Here is a 12,617-nt window from a genome sequence, read left to right on the forward strand (position 1 = left end):
TTATTATAAAAAAGAGAAATTATATTTGCAGTCTCTATTTAGAGATTGTATGTGTAAACCCTTTATTAAATAAAAAAAAAAATCATTTTAAGAGGGATATTTTTATAATTTTAAAAAATTTTAAAGATAAAATTGCTTAAGCTTATATTGCAGTTTTCAAAATGGAGACTGTACGTAGCATTGCACTATAAAAAAATATATATGCAAGTTGAGCTAAATGTGAACCAATAATGTTATCCTCGATACAAGTCCAAAAATACATTATAAGCTTATTGCTTTCGAATTAATATTAATCCATTAAGTAAATGAGCACGCGTACGTACGTACGTATAAACGATGAACAATAAAAAAAACTTATACTGCTTTAATTCTAACATTTGTGTAAGTTGATGGCGATATTTATGTGTCATTGACATCAATCAATTGGTGGACCTTTTCTTTTAAATGCTTATAAATTAGTTGGCTAAAATTCTCCATTGTTAATCAGTTTCGAAAGCGGCTGGCCTGAAAAAGAAAGCCAAACCCAAACTAGCGGGAATTGGATTAGCTCTCACGTCGCCATCTGTAACCCTACTTGTCTAGTCTCTCAAGCTAGTGATCATGATCCCATTTTCTTTATTATATATTTTTTCTTTCAAGCTTTGAATAAACGTCTCCTACTGATCATCTTGAACATCCATTCAATGTTTGGCTTTTTAAAATTCACAGTCGTAACCACGTGGATTCCTTTTCCTGATTTCTGAAGTTCTGGTCATGTCCTTTTGTAGATCGACAGTTTCAACTCAGAAATTAATTAACAAGTACTGAAATTCTTTTTTGTGGTGTAGGTTACTTTGCTTGAATTTGTCATGTCTTATTTTTCTCCTTTTAACTGATGATGATCTTGACCTTTGTTAGAAATTTCCAAGAAAAACTGAGACCTTGTTTTTTCTTGGTCGTTCTACTTCTAGACCTCTTGTTTCGTTTACCACAAGATTGTGGAAAAATAAAAGAAAGGTGGGGTGGGTTGCAAATTAGAATAATTTAGAGAAAACTGTATACTTAATTATTTATTTTCTCTTACCATCTTCTTTTCCTACCAACCAAACAAATCAAACTAAAACAAAAGGAAACGCCTTTTGTTTTACAAGGCATGCCAATATGCGCCATGACATGCAGTTCCTTTACATCTTGAAACCCAGAAGAAATTACTTCTGTGGCTTGAGATTTTCACTGCACAAACCGATCAATTGAGCGAGTGTTGTACTACTAGCTAATTGCTTGCTTATAGCCTCTGTTATCCGCCATCTAGCTCGATTTCAAATGGTGGATAGACTCTGCTTTTGAGAAATTCTGATATAATATTACGTAAAATCATCACTTATTTTAAAAATTTAAACCGATGAAAAAAGTTAATTTTAAAATTATATCGTTGACTTATATGTGTTAAAGGATCGCATTGATGCTTTGTGTTGGGAAGGACAACTTATTTGATCTGCCCGTATCACAATGTAGATGGTTTATAAATTTGGTTGAATCACGTGCATGGGATGATCTAACAATTTTCAAACATGATGTACTGAGATGGAAGGTTATGATGTTGATCAGGAAATTAAATATCTTGGTACGGTAGGGGAATAGTCGATTATATATAACAAGCTGATCAGGTTATGATCAGAGAGGACTCTCGTGATATATACTTGTTGCCATGTTTAGAAGTTATATATCTCTGGCAATTTTGATCAGCCAAACCTTTACGGCTAATTTACAAATTACCCCCATAAAGCTCAAATCCAGATCTCCAAGACACAGATTTCAATTAATGGTCTTAATGTGTCAAGAAACGAACAGGCACATTACAAAAACCGAATCACATCTTCCAATGTTCAGTAAATCCATGATCAGATCCTACGTACACTAATTTTATACCAGAACACAAACTTCAGTTGTAATGAGATGGGGTCAAATTATGAATAATAACCAGATGAGCAAACAACAGTTTTCAAAAAAATGAGATGAGAGCCCAACATGATGGAACAGAAATGACCTTTTGCGTCCATAGTATTTTCATCTTCGGTTAAAATTTGTGTTTTAGATGAATGTAAAATATTTTGATTTTATCTAGAGTTTATTTTGATCTTATCTATAATTTGTTGCGTACATGTTTTAGATATAATGGGCAGGATTAAGCATCAATAGAGGTATCAATAGGATTAAGCATTGAAAAAAGTGTTGACGTGGTTGTAGGATTTTTTTTTTTTCTCTAGATTTGTGTGACTAGGGCTTTCGCATGGCTGCCGCCGATGGCCCCCAGGCCAATTCGGTGTCCGCCCGTCGCCTAAGAACCTTTCATGTTGATATGGTTATGGATTTCCCACAGCCTATTCCAGAGGTTGCAGTTCCTTTTAGACCTTATAAAACTGTGGAGGGGGGGGGGGTGTGTGTGTGGTTTTTTCTAAGGATGAACTTGATCGATCGACTTTGCCATTTCAATGCTCGTTAGTTTTGAATTTCTTACGTCAAAGGCCTTCCCTGGATTCTATTCGATCTTTCATCAGAACAAGATGGGGGCTACTTAAACAACTGGTTGTCTCTTCGATGAGTAGGCCGAGAAACGTGTTCATTTGATTGGCTTCGGAAGAAGATTTTGTCAAGGCGTTTGCTCGAGAGGCTTGTGAGATTGATGGTGTTCCACTAGACAACGAAATTTCAAGAAGATCAAGAACCTGTACATGTTTCGGTGTGGATCACGTTGTCTGGATTGCCTCCGAACTTCTATCATGAATCATTCCTACGTAATATCATGGCCCCTATTGGTCGGTTCTTCAAGAGGGATAATCCAACACGATGTGCTACATGTATGGATGGTGCGAGGGTTTGTATTGAGATGGATGTCACAAAGGATCCTCTGAAGGCTTTCTGGATTGGCACTCCCAGGAACCCTCAAAGTTTTTATCAAGAGATAGAGTTTGAAATGTTACCTGCATATTTCATGCAATGTCATGTTCAAGGTCATAACGCCAAGACATGTAAATGGGAAGAATGATTAGGTCTGGGTTCGGAAGGAGAAACCAGTAAGATGGGAGAGATGTAGTTGCACGTTTCTGATAAATCTTTAGATCAGAAGAAATTGCCGCAAAAGGAAAGGGTTACTAATCTGGACACAGAAGGAATAAATTTAGTTTTGATGCCGTCAGACATGGCCAAACCACAATATGAAGATTGTCCGGCGGGGCATGGGATGCCTCCTGAAGTGGTGAATGACGAATGTGAGTTTGTTAATCTAAAGGTGGGGTTGTCGGAGGTTACAGTGTCTTTGGAGGGAGGTGGGGGTCTAATTTTGGGGCAGGCACAAGGTTCATTGGGGACAGGTCTTGTCTCTAGTGAGGAAGGAATGCTTGTAGGTGAGATGTTAGATGAAACTATTGCAGATGATATTGCTGTTGATTAGGAGCAATATACTATTGCTGAGTTGTTGGCCAGGGAGGGTTGCGGACCAAATCGAAGGGGTGAACGTTGATAGGCATGAGTGTTCTGATGTTCATGTTTGCTCAAACTCTAGACGGATGGGGCTTTAGAGCATTTAGCAAAGGAGAAAACTGTGCTACCAGATTCTGATGTTCACCAGGAGATGATAGTTAAAGGAAAATGAATAAAATTAAGGGGATCCTCCAGGGTTGTTAGCAAACCCTCTAGACTTAATTTATGATGACATCATATCTATTCTGGAATTCTCGGGGCATTGGCTCTTCAAGTAGACGCCTTAAGAAGCTGGTGTCAAAGTTACGTCGTAAAGTTCTTGTTATTGCTGAGCCGATGGTGAATCATTCCAGGATAGTGATATGGAAAGATAGATTGAGGGTTGAGAACTGCTATTTTAATGTTGATGTAGGAGGTAAATTATGGAATTTTTGGGCACAAGATATAGATCTTAAAGTGGAATGCATGGGACCAATTTTTGACGGTTCGGATTAATGGGAAGTTGAAAGAATTCTTATTTACTTTAGTTTATGCTGAATGCTCCTACATGGAGCGTAGAAGACTTTAGAGGATGGATGCCAACATACATAATAGGCTATGGGTGGTGACTGGTGATTTTAACATTATCAGGAATGATAATAAGAACAGGGGGTCGGCCAAGACTTGCATTGGCTATGGAGGAATTTAATTGTTGGGTAGATTCTTGGGCCTCCTCGAAATGCAATTTAGTGGGCAACCTTTATCTTGGTGTAAAGGGCATGTTGGATTATCTAGAAGTTGGGCAAGCCTAGACCATTGTTTTCAAAATGTGGCTGCTTTCGATATATTTCCTGATGCTCATATGAAATACCTGGCACGAACCTCCTTAGATCATGCTCCAATGTAGGTTTTGTTGGAGAAGCAGTTGTTTCTCTTTGGTTATCCTTCCATCAAGTTTCAGTAGATGTGGGTATCCCATGCACAGTTTTTTGGATGTGTTTTCGAGGTGTGGAATGGCGAGGAGGTTTGGGTCTCAAGGTTGTATAGCCTTGTGACAAAGCTTAAACGATTAAAGGTTGCTCTAAGAACATTGAATAAGCATATATTTGGACGAACTGAGACTAATAGAGCAACGCTTGAGTCTTGTATAAAGGGGTTGGAGGAAAGCTTACAATTTGATTATTTAGACGAGGTTGAGATTTATTTAGTTGTCTCTCAGGTTGAGATTTCGATTTGGCTAGATAGGGAAGAACAACGATTAGCTCAACAAGCGAAACAAGGATAGATAAAAAATGGTGAAGCAAATTCTGCTTTTTTCCCCGTGCCGTGAGTCACCGAAACCACAAGGAAGTGAATGAGATGATGCTTGTGGATGGTACAATACTTTCTTCTCCCGAGCAGATTCATGATAGGGCCATTCATTATTTTACACATCTCTTGAAGGCTGGAGAAAGGTGAGTAGAGTCGAATTTGGAGGGTTTGGTACAAGAGCTAATCCTTCTGGAAGATAATGAGATGTTATGTCGAGTCCCAACGTCACAGGGAGTTTATGATACTCTTAGCTCCATACTAGAAGATAGTAGCCCGAGCCCTGATGAGTTTGGTTCGGGTTTCTATTATTCTTGTTGGCACATTGCGGGTATTGATGTTGTAGATGTCGTGTCTGAGTTTTTTCGAGGTATGGTTCTTCCCCGGTTTTATAATACAACTTTCTTGGTTTTAATTCCGAAAGTGGAAAATCCAACGAGTTTTGATAAATTTAGGCCAATAAGCTTGTGTACGGTGTTTTAAAAAATATGTTCAAAGATCTTGGTTAATCGAATCTCTCCATTGATTACCAAAATTATCTCTCCTCAGCAAGGAGCTTTTCTCCCGGGCCGAAGCATTTTTAAAAACATTAGTTTGACCCAAGAGATGATTCATGCTATTAATAAACCGTTTTATGGTGGTAATGTGGCTTTGAAGATCGACATGGGTAAGGCTTATGACAGTGTTGATTGAAAATTTCTTATGCATGTTCTGAAATCGTTTGGCTTCTCAGTTTTTTTTTTTTTTTTTTTTTTTGCTCACTTATTAGACATTGCATAACTAATCCATGGTTCTTAGTAGTTATAAACGAAGTTTCGAAATGTTTCTTTACAGGTTGTAGGGCCTTGAGGCAAGGGGATCCCATTTCACCTTATTTGTTTATTTTAGTAGAGAAAATTTTCTCTAGAATGATAAAAAAAAAAAAAAAAACAGGTTGAGTTGGGCAAGATTATTCAATTTTATCATCCAAGGGGCACTCCTATTATTTAACACTTGCTTTATGCCGATGATATTGTTTTATTTTCTAATGGGGGAAATGCGTCCTTGAGGGCTATTACTAATGTGTAAAGATCTATGAGGAGTGGTCGGCTCGAGTAGTGAGCAAAAGGAAATCATCCATATTTTTCTCCAAGCAAATTTCAGCATCTAGACGCCGTGAATTGCTCCGAGTTACTGGTTTTACGGAAGGTTGCTTTCCTTTCAATTACTTGGGAGTACCGATTATTTTAGAAAAGTTGATGAATGTTCATTTTGAGGACATGGTTACTAAAATTCGGTCTCGGTTGGTGGGATGGAAAGCTAGACTTTTATTTAGTGGGGCTCGACTGCTACTATTAAAACATGTGCTACAAAGTATACCAGTTCATTGCCTTTCGATTTTGCGGATGCCAAAACCTGTTCTTGAGAAAATTAAAAGGATTATGAGTACATTTTTATGGGGAGTGAAGGATGGGAAAGCAAAGAAGAAATGGTTTGCATGGGAGGATATTTGCAAGCCGATTTCGGAAGGTGGTTTGGGCATTCGTATTCTACATGAGGTGCATACTTCTTTACACATGAAACTAGCTTGGAATCTATTGCTAGGTACATCTCTATGGTCAAATTTTTTTCATGGTAAATATGTTGGTGATAAACATATTTCTGTGGTGGACCCAAAGAATGTTACTACTTTTTGGAAGATGGTTTTGAAGAGTATCCCGTTAGTGCAAGCTAACTCGAAATGGAAAGTTCGTGACGGGCACATTTCTTTTTGGAGAGATCATTGGTGTGGCAATGCACCTATATGTGATCAATATCAGATTACGGAATTACCAAATCTAAGTTTGGAGGACTGTAAAACTGGTATGGGTTGGAATGTGAAACTATTTACTCGGTTGGTGAGATATCAAAAAGCAGAGGAAATCATAGTGCAACTGGGCAGGATAAAATCTAGAAATGACTTGCTAATTTGACTACCGAATTCTGATGGAAAGTTCTCCACTCGCAGTGCATGGAATTGTATATGAACAAGAGGTCCTGAATTTCCTTGGGCAAAACGGGTTTGACATCCTGCTCTTCCAAAAAAAGTTTCAGTCACTATGTGAAAAGCCATGCATGAGTGTCTCCTGTTGGATGACCGAATTAGAAGGGTTGGTATTCCTATTGTTTCTAGATGTGATTGCTGCTTAGTACGTGGATATAAATACCTGAATCATGTACTTGTGCGAGGGAATTTGTAGAAAAAATATGGCGAATTTGCTCGGTGGTTCAGTGCCGTGTATGAAAGGTAGCACTTGGAGACAAAGGGTTGAATGTTGGCATCAAAGGGCATGAAATTCTTCTCTATCTAGCCAATTATTGGGTATTCTACCGTCGATAATTACATGGTGTTTATGGTGGCATCCCTGCAAGGCCAAGATGGAAGGCATAATGGAATCATTGTAGAAGGTTTGGTGTTCCTTTAAATATTGGGTGCCTTGGGCTGCTTTAAAACTAAAGGAATTAAGGTCACTTACTCGGCGGGATGAGGGGGTTTTATAGTGTTTTAATTTGCCTTTTAAATCGGTTGCATAAAAGGTTCTAGCTCTGATCCACTGGAAGTGTCCGAAAAAAGGTTGGGAGAAGTTGAATTTGGATGGTTGCTCTCTTGGAAACTCAGGTCGATCAGGTGCAGGAGGTGTGATTCGTAATGAAAAAGGTGATCTGAGTTGTGGTTTTGCAGCCTCTACAGGTCATAACTCCAACAACTATGTAGAGGTGATGGGATTACTCCATGGGCTTCGGCACATTAGTATGTTGGGACTGACAAAGGTTCAGATTGAACTAGACTTTATGCTCGTGCTTCACCAGTTGAAGACGCAAAGATGTGGTCTTGGTATATGAAGGATTATTGGGATGAAATCCAAAATCGGTTAGCTGGTCTCACCTTGTCCTTATCTCATTCTTATAGAGAAATTAATGTAGTTGCAAATAGTTTAGCTAAAAGATGAGCTCAAGGTCTCATTGGCACATGGTTTTCGATGTCAAATTTTTAGTCCTTTATGAGAGGAATTACTAGATTGGTTAGGGGGGAGGTTTCCCTTTATTCGGAAAAGTAAGAAACGTTGTTAAAGGGCTTATCGGGGTTTCATTGTTTTATTTGTTATTGATTTTGCTGGTCTTTGTTGAAGTAGATAGTCTCAGATTGTTACCATAGTTTTTTTTCCTCCGCCATAAGTGAGTTTGTTTATTAATAATAAGGAGGCCTATCCTCCATGTTTTATTTAAAAAAAAAAAGTGTTTTAAGTCAAAACACTAGAATTCAAGTTTCAAAAGTTTTGATCTTTTCCAGAGACGAGTCTGAATGGAAAACTGCTATTACTAAGAAGATAGTGTCAGGATCCAGCAAACCGTCAGCAGAGTTTCACTATGACTTGGAAACTGCTTCCAAAGATATCTTTAAACTGTCCTACTGATTATGATCGATAGAGGTTTCGGCCTTAGAGATTTTGGAGAGTCTTTTTGAGTGCTTATGTGTGAGAAAATTCGCTTAAATTTTTTTTAGTTATTTTTCTCTCATTGAGTGTGATCGTGTTCCATGTTGGAGATAGAGTGATCATGATTCAGCCACTGGACTTTTAGGAGAAAAGTCAATGTTTGAAGATCGTCAGAGGTTCTGACTACTATTGTGGTATAAACAAACGGGTCGTTTGTCGTGTCAAGTAAGAGAGTCAATTGACAAAAGTTTTGTAATTTAGACTTACTTGTTCTTGAGTTTCAAATAATAAAATTTATTTTTCTGAGTTTGGCTGCCCTGTAGAGTTTTGCCTTTAAATAGTTCTTTAAAGGGTTTTCTTTCGTTACCAAGATCGATGTTATACAATTAATTTATTTTATGTTATCATTTTCTTATTAATTTATTGAGTAAATTAGTAGAACGTTGTATTATGATACATGGACATTTGGGAAATTTCACCGTCACGCTAAATTTTGTTGCAAATGGTGCCATACATTCCAATAGTATATTTTTTATTATAGTGAAATTTTATGTTTTTTGCAGCGTTTTTTGGACGCCTCAAAAATCACTACAAGAAAAATTGTTTTTTCCAACCAATTCTTTTGTGAGAATTTTAATTTGATTGCAAAAAGTCAATTTTTTTGCATTCCCGTCGTTTTATTTCCAACAAGTAAAAATTTGTTGCAAAAAATAACTTTTTATGACCAAATTAAAATTATCATCGTAAATAATCTGGTCGAAAAAAACTAATTCTGAAACCTTGATTTGTTTTACGGTGACATTAATTTACCGTTAAATGGTCTATGTGGTATTTAACTATTTACAGCGACATTATACAGTTGCAAAATGTCGATTTTAAAAATAAAAATGCGAAAAATCCTTTCTTCTTTTCCCCCTGCCCCAAGGTCTGTGCCTCTATTTCTTTTTCTCTCTCCCCTATTCTATCATTCAAATTCCATCCCGACTCTCTCTCTCTCTCTCTCTCTCTCTCTCATATGCCATCATCGTGCTCCAACTATCCAACTCACTGGCAAGTTGTTGTCCTCTCTCTTCTCGACTCCTTTCTTTTTCTCTCCGTTCATGTCTCTTTTGCTCTTTCTTGATCTCGCCCCGTTTTGTGTCGTAGCTTGTCGCTGCCGCCCCAAAGCCTTGCACCACGAGCACGTCACGGCCGGTAAATCTCTCTCCATCGATGTCTATTCCTTGATTTCTCTCTTTCGAGTTCTCTCTCTCTCTCAGATTCGATTTCCATTTCTTGGTTGCTCAATAATATTTGTTGTAGAGAAATTGTAGTTTGTGTATGTGATTAGCTTACAACATGGTTTTTAGATTTTAATTTTTTCTGTAGAGCATGGTTTGATTAATAATTTTTGTGTTACTCTGTTGAGCCTTGCGTTATAGTGTAATCATTGATGGGTTTATATGGTGTGACTATTGAGGTCTTTGGGGTTCTTTTGATTTTTTATAAGTTTTCTGATTAGGATAAGGTTACTAGTTTATCGAGCTCAATTGACACGGGTCATTGATGAATGGGGTCACATATATCTTGGATGTTTACCTTAATTTAGCTTGGCATTTTTTTACCATTTGTATTCTTCCAAAAAAAAATCAGTTCATTGATTGGAATGATTGTCATGCATAACATAGAGAGGTAAATTCCGCTTATTTGCCAAATTCTTTGAAATAAATCTATCATTAGAAACTTTTTTTTGAATTTCCTTATGAAGAGGATCATAGGAACTTCTTTAGGACTGTGTTTGGATTGTTGAATTAGAAATTTTCAAGTATGTGTTAACTTGAAAATTGTGGTTGTTAAAACTTGAAAGTTGTAATTTGTTGTAGTAAGTCTAGAAAACTTTGATGCAGGTTGTTTTTGGATGATTATAAAATTTTGATGCAGCTTAAGTTCCTTAATTTCACAAAGGCATATGAACTCAAAAAGTGTTATCCTTGTTGCAACTGGCAAAAGTGTTATCCTTAATTTTATTTTTGTTGCAGTTTGGATGTTCTAACTTGATGCTATTTGGTAAAAGATTGGCAATGCTAACTATGTTTTGTAGTGATTAAAAGAGAGTATTTGGAAGCTAAAAAAGCTTAATGAAATGTAGTTTTGCTTTTTATATTTACTTGGTTGTGGCGGCTAACATCTTTTGAATGTCTTTTAATTTTAGTGGAGATGTACAAGCCTCTAAACAAATTCTATCATTTTAGTTTATAGGATATGTACAAACTCATTAAGCTGAGCTATTCTTAACCCATTTTACTGTTATTGTTGATGCTATGATTAATGGCTAAGCTGATAGCAATAACAGTATTGTTCAATTTTTAAATTTTCTTTGGACAAACAGTTAATGGGAGAAGAGTTTAACCAAAGTCAAGAGAAAAGCTTAGTAAAATGTTTCTATTTACTCTTCCACTGCTTTTTCTTGCAAGTGGAGGCCTTGACTTAAATAGATGGGCCATGCACCTAAGTTTTTTCTCTCATTCCTATGCACTATCCTCGGCTATTTTCAATTTATTGGGTTGTAGTGTATCATGTTTTTTTCTAATAGCCGCTGATAAACTTGCTCTTTCTTTTAATGAAGCCTTCAAGTATATCTTTCGTATCATATATTCCTTGTGACATATATCTTCTAGTTATTATTCTATTTTTTAATTGATCTGCAATGGTATCCTTACACATGCATGGTGTAGATGTTTAAAGTGGGTTATCTCAAGACTCAAATCTATTTTTTAATGACTTTTGATGGAGTAGGATTTATGTGTGTTTGATTTTGGATGTGGATGGAATTGGACTTAGCTTGGCCTTTTTAGTTTGTTCAAGGGTGCAAAAGGACTTGACGATTGGTAAAGTAAGAGAAGCTAACACCATTTTTCTAGTTATAATTTATATTGATATTAACTTACAAAAAAAATTATATTGATATCACCATTGATTTTATTTTCCTCCAACATCTCAATAACTGGTACTGGTTAGCATTGGTTGGAACATTATGTATATTATCTATTGGACATTTTTTTTTGCTTTACTTGATCTACATTATCAGCATGTTTACCAAATTGAAATTCTGTTATGTTATCAGCTTTAGTATTATTTGTTATTTTCAGTTTATTGGGCAAATCTAGGAGCAAGCCACTTATAATGGTATATTGTGTTATCTATTTTCTAGATGTTCTAAGTTGATGTGCTTTGGTTTAAATTTCTAGCAATATTCAATGAAGTGTGTGATTCAAGTTTTTATCTCATCTCTACAGATGTTTTTGATATGAAGTTTTCACACAACTAGATATTGAAATGGCTTTCACTCCTTTGGAGGATAAGATTTCTGCAAGTATGTTGGACTTTGATGTATTTTGTACTTTGATGTACCTAATTGAGAAGTCTAAAGTTGCACACAAATATAATGTAATTGCTTTATGCATTGTAATATAATATAATTGCTTAGAATATAAAGCAAGTACTTTGTGTAATTATTTTATGGATTGTAATATAATGTAAGATGTGTAATTTTCATATGTATTTTGCGACAATAGTTTCGGAGTCGGCAATGCATTTTTCCTAGCAAACTGTTTATATTTGCAGCACCATTAGTTAGTCACAAATGTATTTCTCGACCATGTAGTCGATCTTTTGCGTCACAAGAATAGCACATTTGTGAAGATCTTTCTCACCACAAATATTAAATACTTGCGGCGATATCTATTTGTAATACTAAAAATATCTTGAGAATAAACCTATTTTACGGCAATATTTTTCAATTGTGGCATAGACATATTACTGCAATTGTGTTTTTTTTTAAACCATCGACTCACTCTTTTGCATCTAAATTGAAACATGTTTGTGGCGACAAAATTTGCTACAAATATTAGAGCTAATTGCGACCCACACTAAGTTTTGCTGCCATAAAACTTTTAAGACGCTCTAGTTGCGTCCATTTTGTTACAATTGGATTTGGATGGAATTAATTATTTGCGGCGTATTTTGGTATTTTCACAGCGATTTCATTCAATGCAAAAGGTTGTTTCTGTTGTAGTGACACAACATATCACAACTAAGAAAAATGGATGAATCTCTTAGGAAATTAACAAGTAGAAGGAAAGAAAAAGATTATCAAGGGAAATCTATATGAGCATACCGCAACAAGATACCATTCCAACCAGGTCATGGATATATTGAAATTGGCATTAGCCTTTGGCTGTACGTGATCATATATGTGTAACAAACTGTTTGAGATTTCTAAGAGACTCATTTTGATGCCGTCAAATGTAATCTCAAATATTGTGATTTGCCCTGAATTCAACCAATCGAATCCGTGGACAAGTTTTAAAAAATATGAATTAGACTTCGGGGAGGTTTGGATAATGAGTTGAGTTGAGTTGAGATGAGATGAGATGA

This window comes from Juglans microcarpa x Juglans regia, chromosome 5D (genome assembly GCF_004785595.1).
Source record: "Juglans microcarpa x Juglans regia isolate MS1-56 chromosome 5D, Jm3101_v1.0, whole genome shotgun sequence".
In the NCBI taxonomy this organism is placed as follows: domain Eukaryota; kingdom Viridiplantae; phylum Streptophyta; class Magnoliopsida; order Fagales; family Juglandaceae; genus Juglans; species Juglans microcarpa x Juglans regia.